We start from the raw sequence: 18,081 nt of genomic DNA, 5'->3' as shown, positions 1-18,081 counted from the left end.
TATGGTATAGAGTGTAGGGTATAGAGTGTAGAGTGTAGGGTATAGAGTGTAGGGTATACTGTGTAGAGTGTAGGGTATAGAGTGTAAGGTATAGAGGGTAGGGTATAGAGTGTATGTTGTAGAGTGTAGGGTATAGAGTGTAGGGTATAGAGTGTAGGGTATAGAGTGTATGGTATAGAGTTTAGGGTATAAAGTGTAGGGTATAGAGTGTAAGCTATAAAGTGTAGCGTGTAGAGTGTAGGGTATAGAGTGTAGGGTATAGAGTGTTGGGTATAGAGTGTAGGGTATAGAGTGTAGGGTATACAGTGTAGAGTGTAGGGTATAGAGTGTAGGGTATAAAATGTAAGCTATAAAGTGTAGGTTGTAGAGTGTAGGGTATAGAGTGTAGGGTATAGAGTGTAGGGTATAGAGTGTATGGAATAGAGTGTAGGGTATAGAGTGTAGAGTGTAGGGTATAGAGTGTAGGGTATAGAGCGTAGGGTGTAGGGTATAGAGTGTAGCGTATAGAGTGTAGGGTGTAGAGTGTAGGGTATAGAGTGTATGGTATACAGTTTAGAGTGTAGAGTGTAGGGTATAGAGTGTAGGGTATAGAGTGTATGGTATAGAGTGTAGGGTATAGAGTGTAGAGTGTAGGGTATAGAGTGTAGGGTATAGAGTGTAGGATATAGAGTGTATGGTATAGAGTGTAGGTTATAGAGTGTAGAGTGTAGGGTATAGAGTGTAGGGTATAGAGTGTAGGGTATAGAGTGTAAGGTATAGATTGTAGGGTATAGAGTGTATAGCGTAGAGTATAGAGTGTAGGGTATAGAGTGTATGGTGTAGAGTGTAGGGTATAGAGTGTATAGTGTAGGGTAATGAGTGTAGGGTATAGAGTGTATAGTATAGAGTGTAGGGTATAGAGTGTAGGGTATAGAGTGTAGAGTGTGGGGTATAGAGTGTATGGTATAGAGTGTATGGTGTAGAGTGTATGGTATAGAGTGTAGGGTATAGAGTGTATGGTATAGAGTGTAGGGTATAGAGTGTAGAGTGTAGGGTATAGAGTGTAGGGTATAGAGTGTAGGTTATAGAGTGTAGGGTATAGATTGTAGGGTAAAGAGTGTAGAGTGTAGGGTATAGAGTGTAGGGTATAGAGTGTATGGTATAGAGTGTAGGGTATAGAGTGTAGGGTGTAGAGTGTAAAGTATAGAGTGTAGGGTATAGAGTGTAGGGTATAGAGTGTAGAGTGTAGGGATTAGAGTGTAGGGTATAGAGTGTAGGGTATAGAGTGTAGAATGTAGGGTATAGAGTGTAGGGTATAGAGTGTTGGGTATAGAGTGTAGGGTATAGAGTGTAGGGTATACAGTGTAGAGTGTAGGGTATAGAGTGTAGGGTATAAAATGTAAGCTATAAAGTGTAGGGTGTAGAGTGTAGGGTATAGAGTGTAGGGTATAGAGTGTAGGGTATAGAGTGTATGGAATAGAGTGTAGGGTATAGAGTGTAGAGTGTAGGGTATAGAGTGTAGGGTATAGAGCGTAGGGTGTAGGGTATAGAGTGTAGCGTATAGAGTGTAGGGTGTAGAGTGTAGGGTATAGAGTGTATGGTATACAGTTAAAGTGTAGAGTGTAGGGTATAGAGTGTAGGGTATAGAGTGTATGGTATAGAGTGTAGGGTATAGAGTGTAGAGTGTAGGGTATAGAGTGTAGGGTATAGAGTGTAGGGTATAGAGTGTAGGGTATAGAGTGTATGGTATAGAGTGTAGGGTATAGAGTGTAGAGTGTAGGGTATAGAGTGTAGGGTATAGAGTGTAGGATATAGAGTGTATGGTATAGAGTGTAGGTTATAGAGTGTAGAGTGTAGGGTATAGAATGTAGGGTATAGAGTGTAGGATATAGATTGTATGGTATAGAGTGTAGGTTATAGAGTGTAGAGTGTAAAGTATAGAGTGTAGGGTATAGAGTGTAGGGTATAGAGTGTAGGGTATAGAGTGTAGGGTATAGAGTGTAGAGTGTAGGGTATAGAGTGTAGGGTATAGAGTGTAGGGTATAGAGTGTAGAGTGTAGGGATTAGAGTGTAGGGTATAGAGTGTAGGGTATAGAGTGTAGAATGTCCGTTATAGAGTGTAGGGTATAGAGTATAGAGTGTAGGGTATAGAGTGTAGGGTATAGAGTGTAAAGTGTAGAGTGTAGGGTATAGAGTGTAGAGTGTAGGGTATAGAGTGTAGGGTATAGAGTGTATGGAATAGAGTGTAGGGTATAGAGTGTAGAGTGTAAGGTATAGAGTGTAGGGTATAGAGCGTAGGGTGTAGGGTATAGAGTGTAGGGTATAGAGTGTAGGGTATAGAGTGTAGAGTGTAGGGTATAGAGTGTATGGTATAGAGTGTAGGGTGTAGAGTGTTGGGTATAGAGTGTATGGTATACAGTTTAGAGTGTAGAGTGTAGGGTATAGAGTGTAGGGTATAGATTGTATGGTATAGAGTGTAGTGTATAGAGTGTAGAGTGTAGGGTATAGAGTGTAGGGTATAGAGTGTAGGATATAGAGTGTATAGTGTAGGGTATAGAGTGTATGGTGTAGAGTGTAGGGTATAGAGTGTATAGTGTAGGGTATAGAGTGTAGGGTATAGAGTGTATAGTATAGAGTGTAGGGTTTAGAGTGTAGGGTATAGAGTGTAGAGTTTGGGGTATAGAGTGTATGGTATAGAGTGTATGGTATAGAGTGTATGGTGTAGAGTGTATGGTATAGAGTGTAGGGTATAGAGTGTATGGTATAGAGTGTAGGGTATAGAGTGTAGAGTGTAGGGTATAGAGTGTAGGGTATAGAGTGTAGGGTATAGAGTGTAGGGTAAAGATTGTAGGGTATAGAGTGTAGAGTGTAGGGTATAGAGTGTAGGGTATAGAGTGTATGGTATAGAGTGTAGAGTGTAGGGTATAGAGTGTATAGTGTAGGGTATAGAGTGTAGGGTATAGAGTGTATGGTATAGAGTGTAGGGAATAGATTGTAGAGTGTATGGTATAGAGTGTAGGGTATAGAATGTAGAGTGTAGGGTATAGAGTGTAGGGTATAGAGTGTAGGGTATAGAGTGTAGGGTGTAGAGTGTAGGGTATAGAGTGTAGGGTATAGAGTGTAGGGTATAGAGTGTAGAGTGTAGGGATTAGAGTGTAGGGTATAGAGTGTAGGGTATAGAGTGTAGAATGTACGGTATAGAGTGTAGGGTATATAGTATAGAGTGTAGGGTATAGAGTGTAAAGTGTAGAGTGTAGGGTATAGAGTGTAGAGTGTAGGGTATAGAGTGTAGGGTATAGAGTGTATGGAATAGAGTGTAGGGTATAGAGTGTAGAGTGTAGGGTATAGAGTGTAGGGTATAGAGCGTAGGGTGTAGGGTATAGAGTGTAGGGTAAAGAGTGTAGGGTATAGAGTGTAGAGTGTAGGGTATAGAGTGTATGGTATAGAGTGTAGGGTGTAGAGTGTAGGGTAAAGAGTGTAGAGTGTAGGGTATAGAGTGTAGAGTGTAGGGTATAGAGTGTAGGGTATAGAGTGTAGAGTGTAGGGTATAGAAAGTAGGGTATAGAGTTTAAAGTGTATGGTATAGAGTGTAGGGGACAGAGTGTATGGTATAGAGTGTATGGTATAGAGTGTAGGGTAGAGAGTGTAGGGTATAGAGTGTAGAGTGTAGGGTATATAGTGTAGGGTGTAGAGTGTAGGGTATAGAGTGTAGGGTATAGAGTGTAGGGTATAGAGTGTAGAGTGTATGGTATAGAGTGTAGGGGATAGAGTGTATGGTATAGAGTGTATGGTATAGAGTGTATGGTATAGATTGTAGGGTATAGAGTGTAAGGTATAGAGTGTAGAGTGTAGGGTATAGAGTGTAGAGTGTAGGGTATATAGTGTAGGGTGTAGAGTGTAGGGTATAGAGTGTAGGGTATAGAGTGTAGAGTGTATGGTATAGAGTGTATGGTATAGAGTGTATGGTATAGATTGTAGGGTATAGAGTGTAGGGTATAGAGTGTAGAGTGTAGGGTATAGAGTGTAGAGTGTAGGGTATATAGTGTAGGGTGTAGAGTGTAGGGTATAGAGTGTAGGGTATAGAGTGTAGAGTGTATGGTATAGAGTGTAGGGGATAGAGTGTATGGTGTAGAGTGTAGGGTATAGAGTGTATAGTGTAGGGTATAGAGTGTAGGGTATAGAGTGTATAGTATAGAGTGTAGGGTTTAGAGTGTAGGGTATAGAGTGTAGAGTTTGGGGTATAGAGTGTATGGTATAGAGTGTATGGTATAGAGTGTATGGTGTAGAGTGTATGGTATAGAGTGTAGGGTATAGAGTGTATGGTATAGAGTGTAGGGTATAGAGTGTAGAGTGTAGGGTATAGAGTGTAGGGTATAGAGTGTAGGGTATAGAGTGTAGGGTAAAGATTGTAGGGTATAGAGTGTAGAGTGTAGGGTATAGAGTGTAGGGTATAGAGTGTATGGTATAGAGTGTAGAGTGTAGGGTATAGAGTGTATAGTGTAGGGTATAGAGTGTAGGGTATAGAGTGTATGGTATAGAGTGTAGGGAATAGATTGTAGAGTGTATGGTATAGAGTGTAGGGTATAGAATGTAGAGTGTAGGGTATAGAGTGTAGGGTATAGAGTGTAGGGTATAGAGTGTAGGGTGTAGAGTGTAGGGTATAGAGTGTAGGGTATAGAGTGTAGGGTATAGAGTGTAGAGTGTAGGGATTAGAGTGTAGGGTATAGAGTGTAGGGTATAGAGTGTAGAATGTACGGTATAGAGTGTAGGGTATATAGTATAGAGTGTAGGGTATAGAGTGTAAAGTGTAGAGTGTAGGGTATAGAGTGTAGAGTGTAGGGTATAGAGTGTAGGGTATAGAGTGTATGGAATAGAGTGTAGGGTATAGAGTGTAGAGTGTAGGGTATAGAGTGTAGGGTATAGAGCGTAGGGTGTAGGGTATAGAGTGTAGGGTAAAGAGTGTAGGGTATAGAGTGTAGAGTGTAGGGTATAGAGTGTATGGTATAGAGTGTAGGGTGTAGAGTGTAGGGTATAGAGTGTAGAGTGTAGGGTATAGAGTGTAGAGTGTAGGGTATAGAGTGTAGGGTATAGAGTGTAGAGTGTAGGGTATAGAAAGTAGGGTATAGAGTTTAAAGTGTATGGTATAGAGTGTAGGGGACAGAGTGTATGGTATAGAGTGTATGGTATAGAGTGTAGGGTAGAGAGTGTAGGGTATAGAGTGTAGAGTGTAGGGTATATAGTGTAGGGTGTAGAGTGTAGGGTATAGAGTGTAGGGTATAGAGTGTAGGGTATAGAGTGTAGAGTGTATGGTATAGAGTGTAGGGGATAGAGTGTATGGTATAGAGTGTATGGTATAGAGTGTATGGTATAGATTGTAGGGTATAGAGTGTAAGGTATAGAGTGTAGAGTGTAGGGTATAGAGTGTAGAGTGTAGGGTATATAGTGTAGGGTGTAGAGTGTAGGGTATAGAGTGTAGGGTATAGAGTGTAGAGTGTATGGTATAGAGTGTATGGTATAGAGTGTATGGTATAGATTGTAGGGTATAGAGTGTAGGGTATAGAGTGTAGAGTGTAGGGTATAGAGTGTAGAGTGTAGGGTATATAGTGTAGGGTGTAGAGTGTAGGGTATAGAGTGTAGGGTATAGAGTGTAGAGTGTATGGTATAGAGTGTAGGGGATAGAGTGTATGGTGTAGAGTGTATGGTATAGAGTGTAGGGTATAGAGTGTATGGTATAGAGTGTAGGGTATAGAGTGTAGAGTGTAGGGTATAGAGTGTAGGGTATAGAGTGTAGGGTATAGAGTGTAGGGTAAAGATTGTAGGGTATAGAGTGTAGAGTGTAGGGTATAGAGTGTAGGGTATAGAGTGTATGGTATAGAGTGTAGAGTGTAGGGTATAGAGTGTATAGTGTAGGGTATAGAGTGTAGGGTATAGAGTGTATGGTATAGAGTGTAGGGAATAGATTGTAGAGTGTATGGTATAGAGTGTAGGGTATAGAGTGTAGAGTGTAGGGTATAGAGTGTAGGGTATAGAGTGTAGGGTATAGAGTGTAGGGTGTAGAGTGTAGGGTATAGAGTGTAGGGTATAGAGTGTAGGGTATAGAGTGTAGAGTGTAGGGATTAGAGTGTAGGGTATAGAGTGTAGGGTATAGAGTGTAGAATGTACGGTATAGAGTGTAGGGTATAGAGTATGGAGTGTAGGGTATAGAGTGTAAAGTGTAGAGTGTAGGGTATAGAGTGTAGAGTGTAGGGTATAGAGTGTAGGGTATAGAGTGTATGGAATAGAGTGTAGGGTATAGAGTGTAGAGTGTAGGGTATAGAGTGTAGGGTATAGAGCGTAGGGTGTAGGTTTTAGAGTGTAGGGTAAAGAGTGTAGGGTATAGAGTGTAGAGTGTAGGGTATAGAGTGTATGGTAAAGAGTGTAGGGTGTAGAGTGTAGGGTATAGAGTGTAGAGTGTAGGGTATAGAGTGTAGAGTGTAGGGTATAGAGTGTAGGGTATAGAGTGTAGAGTGTAGGGTATAGAAAGTAGGGTATAGAGTTTAAAGTGTATGGTATAGAGTGTAGGGGACAGAGTGTATGGTATAGAGTGTATGGTATAGAGTGTAGGGTAGAGAGTGTAGGGTATAGAGTGTAGAGTGTAGGGTATATAGTGTAGGGTGTAGAGTGTAGGGTATAGAGTGTAGGGTATAGAGTGTAGAGTGTATGGTATAGAGTGTAGGGGATAGAGTGTATGGTATAGAGTGTATGGTATAGAGTGTATGGTATAGATTGTAGGGTATAGAGTGTAGGGTATAGAGTGTAGAGTGTAGGGTATAGAGTGTAGAGTGTAGGGTATAGAGTGTAGGGTATAGAGTGTAGGGTATAGAGTGTAGGGTGTAGAGTGTAGGGTATAGAGTGTAGGGTATAGGTTGTAGGGTATAGAGTGTAGGGTGTAGGGTGTAGGGTATAGAGTGTAGGGTATAGAGTGTAGGGTATAGAGTGTAGGGTATAGCGTGTAGGGTATAGAGTGTAGGGTATAGAGTGTAGGGTATAGAGTGTAGGGTATAAAGTGTAGAGTGTAGGGTATAGAGTGTAGGGTATAGAGTGTAAAGTGTAGAGTGTAGGGTGTAGAGTGTAGGGTATAGAGTGGAGGGTATAGAGTGTAGGGTATAGAATGGAGGGTATAAAGTGTAGAGTGTATGGTATAGAGTGTAGGGTATAGAGTGTAGGTTATAGAGTGTAGAGTGTAGGGTATAGAGTGTAGGGTATAGAGTGTAGGGTATAGAGTGTAGGGTATAAAGTGTAGAGTGTAGGGTATAGAGTGTAGGGTATAGAGTGTAGGGTATAGAGTGTAGGGTATAGAGTGTAGAGTGTAGGGTATAGAGTGTAGGGTATAGAGTGTAGGGTATAGAGTGTAGGGTATAGAGTGTAGGGTATAGAGTGTAGGGTATAAAGTGTAGAGTGTAGGGTATAGAGTGTAGGGTATAGAGTATAGGGTATAGAGTGTAGAGTGTAGGGTATAGAGTGTAGGGTATAGAGTGTATGGTATAGAGTGTAGGGTATAGAGTGTAGAGTGTAGGGTATAGAGTGTAGTGTATACTGTGTAGAGTGTAGGGTATAGAGTGTAAGGTATAGAGGGTAGGGTATAGAGTGTATGTTGTAGAGTGTAGGGTATAGAGTGTAGGGTATAGAGTGTAGGGTAGAGAGTGTATGGTATAGAGTGTAGGGTGTAGAGTGTAGGGTATAGAGTGTAGAGTGTAGGGTATAGAGTGTAGAGTGTAGGGTATAGAGTGTAGGGTATAGAGTGTAGAGTGTAGGGTATAGAAAGTAGGGTATAGAGTTTAAAGTGTATGGTATAGAGTGTAGGAGACAGAGTGTATGGTATAGAGTGTATGGTATAGAGTGTAGGGTAGAGAGTGTAGGGTATAGAGTGTAGAGTGTAGGGTATATAATGTAGGGTGTAGAGTGTAGGGTATAGAGTGTAGGGTATAGAGTGTAGAGTGTATGGTATAGAGTGTAGGGGATAGAGTGTATGGTATAGAGTGTATGGTATAGAGTGTATGGTATAGATTGTAGGGTATAGAGTGTAGGGTATAGAGTGTAGAGTGTAGGGTATAGAGTGTAGAGTGTAGGGTATAGAGTGTAGGGTATAGAGTGTAGGGTATAGAGTGTAGGGTGTAGAGTGTAGGGTATAAAGTGTAGGGTATAGGGTGTAGGGTATAGAGTGTAGGGTGTAGAGTGTAGGGTATAGAGTGTAGGGTATAGAGTGTAGGGTATAGAGTGTAGGGTATAGCGTGTAGGTTATAGAGTGTAGGGTATAGAGTGTAGGGTATAGAGTGTAGGGTATAAAGTGTAGAGTGTAGGGTATAGAGTGTAGGGTATAGAGTGTAGAGTGTAGGGTATAGAGTGTAGGGTATAGAGTGTAGAGTGTAGGGTATAGAAAGTAGGGTATAGAGTTTAAAGTGTATGGTATAGAGTGTAGGGGACAGAGTGTATGGTATAGAGTGTATGGTATAGAGTGTAGGGTAGAGAGTGTAGGGTATAGAGTGTAGAGTGTAGGATATATAGTGTAGGGTGTAGAGTGTAGGGTATAGAGTGTAGGGTATAGAGTGTAGAGTGTATGGTATAGAGTGTAGGGGATAGAGTGTATGGTATAGAGTGTATGGTATAGAGTGTATGGTATAGATTGTAGGGTATAGAGTGTAGGATATAGAGTGTAGAGTGTAGGGTATAGAGTGTAGAGTGTAGGGTATAGAGTGTAGGGTATAGAGTGTAGGGTATAGAGTGTAGGGTGTAGAGTGTAGGGTATAGAGTGTAGGGTATAGGGTGTAGGGTATAGAGTGTAGGGTGTAGAGTGTAGGGTATAGAGTGTAGGGTATAGAGTGTAGGGTATAGAGTGTAGGGTATAGCGTGTAGGGTATAGAGTGTAGGGTATAGAGTGTAGGGTATAGAGTGTAGGGTATAAAGTGTAGAGTGTAGGGTATAGAGTGTAGGGTATAGAGTGTAGGGTATAGAATGTAGGGTATAAAGTGTAGAGTGTAGGGTATAGAGTGTAGGGCATAGAGTGTAAGTTATAGAGTGTAGGGTATAGAGTGTAGGGTATAGAGTGTAGGGTATAGAGTGTAGGGTATAGAGTGTAGGGTATAAAGTGTAGAGTGTAGGGTATAGAGTGTAGGGTATAGAGTGTAGGGTATAGAGTGTAGGGTATAGAGTGTAGAGTGTAGGGTATAGAGTGTAGGGTATAGAGTGTAGGGTATAGAGTGTAGGGTATAGAGTGTATGGTATAGAGTGTAGGGTATAGAGTGTAGAGTGTAGGGTATAGAGTGTAGGGTATAGAGTGTAGGATATAGAGTGTATGGTATAGAGTGTAGGTTATAGAGTGTAGAGTGTAGGGTATAGAATGTAGGGTATAGAGTGTAGGATATAGAGTGTATGGTATAGAGTGTAGGTTATAGAGTGTAGAGTGTAAAGTATAGAGTGTAGGGTATAGAGTGTAGGGTATAGAGTGTAGGGTATAGAGTGTAGGGTATAGAGTGTAGAGTGTAGGGTATAGAGTGTAGGGTATAGAGTGTAGGGTATAGAGTGTAGAGTGTAGGGATTAGAGTGTAGGGTATAGAGTGTAGGGTATAGAGTGTAGAATGTCCGTTATAGAGTGTAGGGTATAGAGTATAGAGTGTAGGGTAATAAATAATAATAATCTTTATTTTTATATAGCGCTAACATATTCCGCAGCGCTTTACAGTTTGCACACATTATCATCACTGTCCCCGTTGGGGCTCACAATCTAAATTCCCTATCAGTATGTCTTTGGAATGTGGGAGGAAACCGGAGTACCCGGAGGAAACCCACGCAAACACGGAGAGAACATACAAACTCTTTGCAGATGTTGTCCTTAGTGGGGCTTGAACCCAGGACTCCAGCGCTGCAAGGCTGTTGTGCTAACCACTGCGCCACCGTGCTGCCCCGTGTAGGGTATAGAGTGTAGGGTATAGAGTGTAGAGTGTAGGGTATAGAGTGTATGGTATAGAGTGTAGGGTGTAGAGTGTTGGGTATAGAGTGTATGGTATACAGTTTAGAGTGTAGAGTGTAGGGTATAGAGTGTATGGTATAGAGTGTAGTGTATAGAGTGTAGAGTGTAGGTTATAGAGTGTAGGGTATAGAGTGTAGGATATAGAGTGTATAGTGTAGGGTATAGAGTGTATGGTGTAGAGTGTAGGGTATAGAGTGTATAGTGTAGGGTATAGAGTGTAGGGTATAGAGTGTATAGTATAGAGTGTAGGGTTTAGAGTGTAGGGTATAGAGTGTAGAGTTTGGGGTATAGAGTGTATGGTATAGAGTGTATGGTATAGAGTGTATGGTGTAGAGTGTATGGTATAGAGTGTAGGGTATAGAGTGTATGGTATAGAGTGTAGGGTATAGAGTGTAGAGTGTAGGGTATAGAGTGTAGGGTATAGAGTGTAGGGTATAGAGTGTAGGGTAAAGATTGTAGGGTATAGAGTGTAGAGTGTAGGGTATAGAGTGTAGGGTATAGAGTGTATGGTATAGAGTGTAGAGTGTAGGGTATAGAGTGTATAGTGTAGGGTATAGAGTGTAGGGTATAGAGTGTATGGTATAGAGTGTAGGGAATAGATTGTAGAGTGTATGGTATAGAGTGTAGGGTATAGAGTGTAGAGTGTAGGGTATAGAGTGTAGGGTATAGAGTGTAGGGTATAGAGTGTAGGGTGTAGAGTGTAGGGTATAGAGTGTAGGGTATAGAGTGTAGGGTATAGAGTGTAGAGTGTAGGGATTAGAGTGTAGGGTATAGAGTGTAGGGTATAGAGTGTAGAATGTACGGTATAGAGTGTAGGGTATAGAGTATAGAGTGTAGGGTATAGAGTGTAAAGTGTAGAGTGTAGGGTATAGAGTGTAGAGTGTAGGGTATAGAGTGTAGGGTATAGAGTGTATGGAATAGAGTGTAGGGTATAGAGTGTAGAGTGTAGGGTATAGAGTGTAGGGTATAGAGCGTAGGGTGTAGGGTATAGAGTGTAGGGTAAAGAGTGTAGGGTATAGAGTGTAGAGTGTAGGGTATAGAGTGTATGGTATAGAGTGTAGGGTGTAGAGTGTAGGGTATAGAGTGTAGAGTGTAGGGTATAGAGTGTAGAGTGTAGGGTATAGAGTGTAGGGTATAGAGTGTAGAGTGTAGGGTATAGAAAGTAGGGTATAGAGTTTAAAGTGTATGGTATAGAGTGTAGGGGACAGAGTGTATGGTATAGAGTGTATGGTATAGAGTGTAGGGTAGAGAGTGTAGGGTATAGAGTGTAGAGTGTAGGGTTTATAGTGTAGGGTGTAGAGTGTAGGGTATAGAGTGTAGGGTATAGAGTGTAGGGTATAGAGTGTAGAGTGTATGGTATAGAGTGTAGGGGATAGAGTGTATGGTATAGAGTGTATGGTATAGAGTGTATGGTATAGATTGTAGGGTATAGAGTGTAAGGTATAGAGTGTAGAGTGTAGGGTATAGAGTGTAGAGTGTAGGGTATATAGTGTAGGGTGTAGAGTGTAGGGTATAGAGTGTAGGGTATAGAGTGTAGAGTGTATGGTATAGAGTGTATGGTATAGAGTGTATGGTATAGATTGTAGGGTATAGAGTGTAGGGTATAGAGTGTAGAGTGTAGGGTATAGAGTGTAGAGTGTAGGGTATATAGTGTAGGGTGTAGAGTGTAGGGTATAGAGTGTAGGGTATAGAGTGTAGAGTGTATGGTATAGAGTGTAGGGGATAGAGTGTATGGTGTAGAGTGTATGGTATAGAGTGTAGGGTATAGAGTGTATGGTATAGAGTGTAGGGTATAGAGTGTAGAGTGTAGGGTATAGAGTGTAGGGTATAGAGTGTAGGGTATAGAGTGTAGGGTAAAGATTGTAGGGTATAGAGTGTAGAGTGTAGGGTATAGAGTGTAGGGTATAGAGTGTATGGTATAGAGTGTAGAGTGTAGGGTATAGAGTGTATAGTGTAGGGTATAGAGTGTAGGGTATAGAGTGTATGGTATAGAGTGTAGGGAATAGATTGTAGAGTGTATGGTATAGAGTGTAGGGTATAGAGTGTAGAGTGTAGGGTATAGAGTGTAGGGTATAGAGTGTAGGGTATAGAGTGTAGGGTGTAGAGTGTAGGGTATAGAGTGTAGGGTATAGAGTGTAGGGTATAGAGTGTAGAGTGTAGGGATTAGAGTGTAGGGTATAGAGTGTAGGGTATAGAGTGTAGAATGTACGGTATAGAGTGTAGGGTATAGAGTATAGAGTGTAGGGTATAGAGTGTAAAGTGTAGAGTGTAGGGTATAGAGTGTAGAGTGTAGGGTATAGAGTGTAGGGTATAGAGTGTATGGAATAGAGTGTAGGGTATAGAGTGTAGAGTGTAGGGTATAGAGTGTAGGGTATAGAGCGTAGGGTGTAGGGTATAGAGTGTAGGGTAAAGAGTGTAGGGTATAGAGTGTAGAGTGTAGGGTATAGAGTGTATGGTAAAGAGTGTAGGGTGTAGAGTGTAGGGTATAGAGTGTAGAGTGTAGGGTATAGAGTGTAGAGTGTAGGGTATAGAGTGTAGGGTATAGAGTATAGAGTGTAGGGTATAGAAAGTAGGGTATAGAGTTTAAAGTGTATGGTATAGAGTGTAGGGGACAGAGTGTATGGTATAGAGTGTATGGTATAGAGTGTAGGGTAGAGAGTGTAGGGTATAGAGTGTAGAGTGTAGGGTATATAGTGTAGGGTGTAGAGTGTAGGGTATAGAGTGTAGGGTATAGAGTGTAGAGTGTATGGTATAGAGTGTAGGGGATAGAGTGTATGGTATAGAGTGTATGGTATAGAGTGTATGGTATAGATTGTAGGGTATAGAGTGTAGGGTATAGAGTGTAGAGTGTAGGGTATAGAGTGTAGAGTGTAGGGTATAGAGTGTAGGGTATAGAGTGTAGGGTATAGAGTGTAGGGTGTAGAGTGTAGGGTATAGAGTGTAGGGTATAGGTTGTAGGGTATAGAGTGTAGGGTGTAGGGTGTAGGGTATAGAGTGTAGGGTATAGAGTGTAGGGTATAGAGTGTAGGGTATAGCGTGTAGGGTATAGAGTGTAGGGTATAGAGTGTAGGGTATAGAGTGTAGGGTATAAAGTGTAGAGTGTAGGGTATAGAGTGTAGGGTATAGAGTGTAAAGTGTAGAGTGTAGGGTGTAGAGTGTAGGGTATAGAGTGGAGGGTATAGAGTGTAGGGTATTGAATGGAGGGTATAAAGTGTAGAGTGTAGGGTATAGAGTGTAGGGTATAGAGTGTAGGTTATAGAGTGTAGAGTGTAGGGTATAGAGTGTAGGGTATAGAGTGTAGGGTATAGAGTGTAGGGTATAAAGTGTAGAGTGTAGGGTATAGAGTGTAGGGTATAGAGTGTAGGGTATAGAGTGTAGGGTATAGAGTGTAGAGTGTAGGGTATAGAGTGTAGGGTATAGAGTGTAGGGTATAGAGTGTAGGGTATAGAGTGTAGGGTATAGAGTGTAGGGTATAAAGTGTAGAGTGTAGGGTATAGAGTGTAGGGTATAGAGTATAGGGTATAGAGTGTAGAGTGTAGGGTATAGAGTGTAGGGTATAGAGTGTATGGTATAGAGTGTAGGGTATAGAGTGTAGAGTGTAGGGTATAGAGTGTAGGGTATACTGTGTAGAGTGTAGGGTATAGAGTGTAAGGTATAGAGGGTAGGGTATAGAGTGTATGTTGTAGAGTGTAGGGTATAGAGTGTAGGGTATAGAGTGTAGGGTAGAGAGTGTATGGTATAGAGTGTAGGGTGTAGAGTGTAGGGTATAGAGTGTAGAGTGTAGGATATAGAGTGTAGAGTGTAGGGTATAGAGTGTAGGGTATAGAGTGTAGAGTGTAGGGTATAGAAAGTAGGGTATAGAGTTTAAAGTGTATGGTATAGAGTGTAGGAGACAGAGTGTATGGTATAGAGTGTATGGTATAGAGTGTAGGGTAGAGAGTGTAGGGTATAGAGTGTAGAGTGTAGGGTATATAATGTAGGGTGTAGAGTGTAGGGTATAGAGTGTAGGGTATAGAGTGTAGAGTGTATGGTATAGAGTGTAGGGGATAGAGTGTATGGTATAGAGTGTATGGTATAGAGTGTATGGTATAGATTGTAGGGTATAGAGTGTAGGGTATAGAGTGTAGAGTGTAGGGTATAGAGTGTAGAGTGTAGGGTATAGAGTGTAGGGTATAGAGTGTAGGGTATAGAGTGTAGGGTGTAGAGTGTAGGGTATAAAGTGTAGGGTATAGGGTGTAGGGTATAGAGTGTAGGGTGTAGAGTGTAGGGTATAGAGTGTAGGGTATAGAGTGTAGGGTATAGAGTGTAGGGTATAGCGTGTAGGTTATAGAGTGTAGGGTATAGAGTGTAGGGTATAGAGTGTAGGGTATAAAGTGTAGAGTGTAGGGTATAGAGTGTAGGGTATAGAGTGTAGAGTGTAGGGTATAGAGTGTAGGGTATAGAGTGTAGAGTGTAGGGTATAGAAAGTAGGGTATAGAGTTTAAAGTGTATGGTATAGAGTGTAGGGGACAGAGTGTATGGTATAGAGTGTATGGTATAGAGTGTAGGGTAGAGAGTGTAGGGTATAGAGTGTAGAGTGTAGGGTATATAGTGTAGGGTGTAGAGTGTAGGGTATAGAGTGTAGGGTATAGAGTGTAGAGTGTATGGTATAGAGTGTAGGGGATAGAGTGTATGGTATAGAGTGTATGGTATAGAGTGTATGGTATAGATTGTAGGGTATAGAGTGTAGGATATAGAGTGTAGAGTGTAGGGTATAGAGTGTAGATTGTAGGGTATAGAGTGTAGGGTATAGAGTGTAGGGTATAGAGTGTAGGGTGTAGAGTGTAGGGTATAGAGTGTAGGGTATAGGGTGTAGGGTATAGAGTGTAGGGTGTAGAGTGTAGGGTATAGAGTGTAGGGTATAGAGTGTAGGGTATAGAGTGTAGGGTATAGCGTGTAGGGTATAGAGTGTAGGGTATAGAGTGTAGGGTATAGAGTGTAGGGTATAAAGTGTAGAGTGTAGGGTATAGAGTGTAGGGTATAGAGTGTAGGGTATAGAATGTAGGGTATAAAGTGTAGAGTGTAGGGTATAGAGTGTAGGGCATAGAGTGTAGGTTATAGAGTGTAGGGTATAGAGTGTAGGGTATAGAGTGTAGGGTATAGAGTGTAGGGTATAGAGTGTAGGGTATAAAGTGTAGAGTGTAGGGTATAGAGTGTAGGGTATAGAGTGTAGGGTATAGAGTGTAGGGTATAGAGTGTAGGGTATAGAGTGTAGAGTGTAATGTATAGAGTGTAGGGTATAGAGTGTAGGGTATAGAGTGTAGGGTATAGAGTGTAGGGTATAGAGTGTAGGGTATAAAGTGTAGAGTGTAGGGTATAGAGTGTAGGGTATAGAATGTAGGGTATAGAGTGTAGAGTGTAGGGTATAGAGTGTAGGGTATAGAGTGTATGGTATAGAGTGTAGGGTATAGAGTGTAGGGTATACTGTGTATAGTGTAGGGTATAGAGTGTAAGGTATAGAGGGTAGGGTATAGAGTGTATGTTGTAGAGTGTAGGGTATAGAGTGTAGGGTATAGAGTGTAGGGTATAGAGTGTATGGTAGAGAGTGTAGGGTGTAGAGTGCAGGGTATAGAGTGTAGAGTGTAGGGTATAGAGTGTAGAGTGTAGGGTATAGAGTGTAGAGTGTAGGGTATAGAAAGTAGGGTATAGAGTTTAAAGTGTGTGGTATAGAGTGTAGGGGACAGAGTGTATGGTATAGAGTGTATGGTATAGAGTGTAGGGTAGAGAGTGTAGGGTATAGAGTGTAGAGTGTAGGGTATATAGTGTAGGGTGTAGAGTGTAGGGTATAGAGTGTAGGGTATAGAGTGTAGAGTGTATGGTATAGAGTGTAGGGGATAGAGTGTATGGTATAGAGTGTATGGTATAGAGTGTATGGTATAGATTGTAGGTTATAGAGTGTAGGGTATAGAGTGTAGAGTGTAGGGTATAGAGTGTAGAGTGTAGGGTATAGAGTGTAGGGTACAGAGTGTAGGGTATAGAGTGTAGGGTGTAGAGTGTAGGGTATAGAGTGTAGGGTATAGGGTGTAGGGTATAGAGTGTAGGGTGTAGAGTGTAGGGTATAGAGTGTAGGGTATAGAGTGAAGGGTATAGAGTGTAGGGTATAGAGTGTAGGGTATAGAGTGTAGGGTATAGAGTGTAGGGTATAAAGTGTAGAGTGTAGGGTATAGAGTGTAGGGTATAGAGTGTAATGTGTAGAGTGTAGGGTGTAGAGTGTAGAGTGTAGGGTATAGAGTGGAGGGTATAGAGTGTAGGGTATAGAATGTAGGGTATAAAGTGTAGAGTGTAGGGTATAGAGTGTAGGGTATAGAGTGTAGGTTATAGAGTGTAGAGTGTAGGGTATAGAGTGTAGGGTATAGAGTGTAGGGTATAGAGTGTAGGGTATAGAGTGTAGGGTATAGAGTGTAGGGTATAAAGTGTAGAGTGTAGGGTATAGAGTGTAGGGTATAGAGTGTAGGGTAGAGCGTGTAGGGTATAGAGTGTAGGGTATAGAGTGTAGAGTGTAGGGTATAGAGTGTAGGGTATAGAGTGTAGGGTATAGAGTGTAGGGTATAGAGTGTAGGGTATAAAGTGTAGAGTGTAGGGTATAGAGTGTAGGGTATAGAGTGTAGGGTATAGAGTGTAGAGTGTAGGGTATAGAGTGTAGGGTATAGAGTGTATGGTATAGAGTGTAGGGTATAGAGTGTAGAGTGTAGGGTATAGAGTGTAGGGTATACTGTGTAGAGTGTAGGGTATAGAGTGTAAGGTATAGAGGGTAGGGTATAGAGTGTATGTTGTAGAGTGTAGGGTATAGAGTGTAGGGTATAGAGTGTAGGGTATAGAGTGTATGGTATAGAGTTTAGGGTATAGAGTGTAGGGTATAGAGTGTAAGCTATAAAGTGTAGCGTGTAGAGTGTAGGGTATAGAGTGTAGGGTATAGAGTGTTGGGTATAGAGTGTAGGGTATAGAGTGTAGGGTATACAGTGTAGAGTGTAGGGTATAGAGTGTAGGGTATAAAATGTAAGCTATAAAGTGTAGGTTGTAGAGTGTAGGGTATAGAGTGTAGGGTATAGAGTGTAGGGTATAGAGTGTATGGAATAGAGTGTAGGGTATAGAGTGTAGAGTGTAGGGTATAGAGCGTAGGGTGTAGGGTATAGAGTGTAGCGTATAGAGTGTAGGGTGTAGAGTGTAGGGTATAGAGTGTATGGTATACAGTTTAGAGTGTAGAGTGTAGGGTATAGAGTGTAGGGTATAGAGTGTATGGTATAGAGTGTAGGGTATAGAGTGTAGAGTGTAGAGTATAGAGTGTAGGGTATAGAGTGTAGGATATAGAGTGTATGGTATAGAGTGTAGGTTATAGAGTGTAGAGTGTAGGGTATAGAGTGTAGGGTATAGAGTGTAGGGTATAGAGTGTAAGGTATAGATTGTAGGGTATAGAGTGTATAGCGTAGAGTATAGAGTGTAGGGTATAGAGTGTATGGTGTAGAGTGTGGGGTATAGAGTGTATAGTGTAGGGTAATGAGTGTAGGGTATAGAGTGTATAGTATAGAGTGTAGGGTATAGAGTGTAGGGTATAGAGTGTAGAGTGTGGGGTATAGAGTGTATGGTATAGAGTGTATGGTGTAGAGTGTATGGTATAAAGTGTAGGGTATAGAGTGTATGGTATAGAGTGTAGGGTATAGAGTGTAGAGTGTAGGGTATAGAGTGTAGGGTATAGAGTGTAGGTTATAGAGTGTAGGGTATAGATTGTAGGGTAAAGAGTGTAGAGTGTAGGGTATAGAGTGTAGGGTATAGAGTGTATGGTATAGAGTGTAGGGTATAGAGTGTAGGGTGTAGAGTGTAAAGTATAGAGTGTAGGGTATAGAGTGTAGGGTATAGAGTGTAGAGTGTAGGGATTAGAGTGTAGGGTATAGAGTGTAGGGTATAGAGTGTAGAATGTAGGGTATAGAGTGTAGGGTATAGAGTGTTGGGTATAGAGTGTAGGGTATAGAGTGTAGGGTATACAGTGTAGAGTGTAGGGTATAGAGTGTAGGGTATAAAATGTAAGCTATAAAGTGTAGGGTGTAGAGTGTAGGGTATAG

Source organism: Ranitomeya imitator, chromosome 1, assembly GCF_032444005.1.
Source record: "Ranitomeya imitator isolate aRanImi1 chromosome 1, aRanImi1.pri, whole genome shotgun sequence".
In the NCBI taxonomy this organism is placed as follows: Eukaryota; Metazoa; Chordata; class Amphibia; order Anura; family Dendrobatidae; genus Ranitomeya; species Ranitomeya imitator.
The sequence above is the reverse complement of the archived record's forward strand: the minus strand, read 5'-3'. Positions refer to the sequence as shown.